The sequence below is a fragment of the Mus caroli genome, unplaced genomic scaffold, assembly GCF_978045245.1.
Source record: "Mus caroli unplaced genomic scaffold, Mus_caroli_1 scaffold_5, whole genome shotgun sequence".
Lineage (NCBI taxonomy): Eukaryota > Metazoa > Chordata > Mammalia > Rodentia > Muridae > Mus > Mus caroli.
In genome coordinates, this window is record NW_028227260.1 from 15645960 (window position 1) to 15649444 (window position 3485).

Here is a 3485-nt window from a genome sequence, read left to right on the forward strand (position 1 = left end):
AAGGAGCTCAGTATTTAAATCAACTTAGAAACCTTTATGTTCCTTTCCATAAACTATATGCCAACGTATGAAGCCACCAACAGTGTATAACAATTACACTCATTCCCATTTTTGCAAGCTTATCTCATTCTTCTAAAGTTTGGTTATTGCTTTAGTTTCTTTTTATAAATTTTTTTCCTAGCAGGCATGAGACTGTATCATGCTGAAGATTTAATTTGCATCTCCTTGATTAAGATGTTTAGTAACTTTCAAATATATTTTTTGGCTATTCTATGCATTTTGAAGATATGCATTCAGCTCATTTGTCTATTTTAAATTGTGATTTTATTATTTTGCTACTGAATTTGTGAGTTTCTTGACCAATTTAGATATTAACTTATTTTTGTTACAAATAAAGTTTTATTGAAACACAATACATTCATTTGTTTATTCAGTAACTATGGATGTTTTGATGCTATGAAGACAGGGCTAGGCAGTTATGACACAGACAACATGGCTTGCCAAACCCAGAATATTTACTCTCTGGTCTTTTATAGAACATGTGGGCTGATACCTAGCTGAGTAACAAGTGCCACTTGTCATAATTTTCACAGGGATCCCAAAAGCTACAGTCACAGAAAATACGTGGACAGTAGCCCAGTGTGTGTGTGTGTGTGTGTGTGTGTGTGTGTGTGTGTTGCAAACCTGTAAGCTAGCATTTGGGAGGTGGAAGCAGTAAGATTTAAGAGTTTGTAGCTAGTATGGGCTGTATGAAAACTGGTTTTACTGCCCCACCTGGGAATCCATCCCATAAACAACCACCAAACCAGGACACTATTGTATATGCCAACAATATTTTGCTGACAGGACCCTGATATAGCTCTCTCTTGTGAGGCTATGTCAGTGCCTGACAAATACAGAAGTGGAAGCTCACAGCCATTTACTGGATGGAACACAGGGTCCCCAGTGAAGGAGCTAGAGAAAGTACCCAAGGATCTGAAGGGGTCTGCAACCTTATAGGAGGAACAACAATATTAACTAACCAGTACTCCCAGAGCTTGTGTCTTTAGCTGCATATGTAGCAGAGGATGGCCTAGTTGGCCATCAATGGGAGAAGAAGCCCTTGGTTTTGCGAAAATTCTATGCCCCAGTACAAGAGAAGGAATGCCAGAGCCAGGAAGCAGGAGTGGGTGGGTTAGGGAGCAGGGCCAATGGTGGGGGTGGGGTGGGGAGAGTATAGGGGACTTTCAGAGAGGAAACTAGGAAAGGGGATAGCCTTTGAAATGTAAATGAAGAAAATATCTAATAAAAAAATAAAACTAGTCTTAAAAAAGTAGGAATAAAGCTGGGTGTGGTGGCCCACGCCTTTAATCCCAGCACTTGGGAGGCAGAGGCAGGCGGATTTCTGAGTTCAAGGCCAGCCTGGTCTACAAAGTGAGTTCCAGGACAGCCAGGGCTATACAGAGGATCCCTGTCTCGAAAAACCACACACACACACACAATAGGAACAAACGACAAGTATCTTAAGGCTTTTATGATATTCAGGATGGCTTAAAGAAATAATGCAAAACAATAGGCAGTATTTCTAAGCAGTAATTTCAATGAACTGCACTGTTACAGAGAAAACCGAGAGCCAGTCCAATATGTATAATTATCACTTTATGTCAAGTGAACATTCCTTTTGTTGGCAAAAAGTATTATTGACAGAATTATAAGTGGCTGACACACTATAGCAACCATGTCAGAATATAGCCCTCTTTCTTTGAAAAATGTCCAGAAGAGATAAAGAGGAAGAGGCTAGGAACTGTGATGCATTGTATAGGATCCTGGTGCCCAGGACTCAGAACTTCAAGGGAGTGACAGGCCAGTACTTCTGCTTTCTGTCACAGTGCTTGTCAATTCTCAGCTGCACAGCAGCCTCCATAGCCAGGATCTGGGGAGCACTGTTCCCATACATGCGCTTCATCACTGCTTGGCGGTGCTCCCAGAACGTCTCAGATGGAGGCTCCACTGACCTGTGGTTGTTTAAGTACAGGCTATGGTCCTCATTCACATCTCACATCATCATTCAGGTGTTCCATGTCCAGCTGTTGCTGTAGCCTTCTATGTTCTCTGTGCCTCTTGATCTCTGCAAAGTACTGGTGGGCTCCCTCAGTGATTTCCATATTGTTCAGGTCACACTCCACTCCATCATCTAAATCCAACTCCAACTCTCCCTCTTCACACAGTGCTTTATTTTCTCTTATGGATGCCTGGGTTCTATTGCTGTTATACAGAGGTTGCCCAGGGTTTTGGGGATGGGAAACAATGTAGGGAGACTCCTGCCATGTCATGTGCTGGCCTTGAGTGTTCCAAGAATGGCCAGCTTCATAAGCAAGAGAATTACAGGAAAGAATTCTAGGAGGGAAGAATTCTGTGAAGGAGGAACCATGGGGGAGTTAAAGCAACTTTCTGGTGGCTTCACATCCAAAGTCTTACATGATTATAATGTAGCCAGTATCTTGTATATATTGAATGAGAATACCAAGATGCTCTCCATTTTGGTACCATTGTTGCTATCTCTGATTGCAAAACTTGTGGGCATGCAGCTTGCAGATCTTGGCCAGTGGGCAACAATGGATCTAGTTCTCATAGCAGGGAGGAGGAAGGGGTGGGAGAGATATTAACCTCTTTTAAGAGACATAAACTGAAAATACTTTCAGTTATAGTGTGCCTAGTAAAATGTCATGGCAAAAGAAGCCTCTCTTTGGTTTTTCGAGACAGGGTTTCTCTGTGTAGCCCTGGCTGTCCTGGAACTCACTCTGTAGACCAGGCTGGCCTCGAACTCAGAAAGCCACCTGCCTCTGCCTCCCAAGTGCTGGGATTAAAGGCATGCACTACCACCACCCGGCGAAATATATCTCTTATGTATAGAACCTTTTGGAGCAGAACAAGGATATTTAGTTTATTTTTCTTTCCCTTTAAATTGTAGAAACAAACATCTAGATGCCACTATGAAACTAAGCAACAAAAGATAATCTGTTTACCCTTACAGAGACATGCCTAATAGATAAGGATATGAACAAGAAATAAGAACTGTTATTTGTAGTTACAGATATTTGGAGATCATTTATTGCTTAAGCATAACCTAATTTGTTAAATAAACATATCACTCTGTCATTGAAAATTTTAAATAATGTAATATATAGGGAAAATATACACACAAAGGTCTAAATAAGTAGTTGTTAAAAAACCACTCAAAGATACCAATTGAGCTGTGACTAAAGGATGGACCATCTAGAGACTGCCATGTCCGGGGATCCATCCCATAATCAGCTTCCAAACGCTGACACCATTGCATACACTAACAAGATTTTGCTGAAAGGACCCAGATATAGCTGTCTCTTGTGAGACTATGCTGGGGCCTAGCAAACACCGAAGTGGATGCTCACAGTCAGCTATATTGGATAGATCACAGGGCCCCCAATGGAGGAGCTAGAGAAAGTACCCAAGGAGCTAAAGGGATC

At 41.6% G+C, this 3485-nt stretch overlaps 1 pseudogene; it reads right to left on the minus strand.

Annotated features, from left to right (window-relative positions):
• Window positions 1–1819: 1819 nt before the first annotated feature.
• LOC110287519 (gem-associated protein 8 pseudogene) lies at window positions 1820–2529 on the minus strand (annotated as a pseudogene).
• Window positions 2530–3485: the final 956 nt, after the last annotated feature.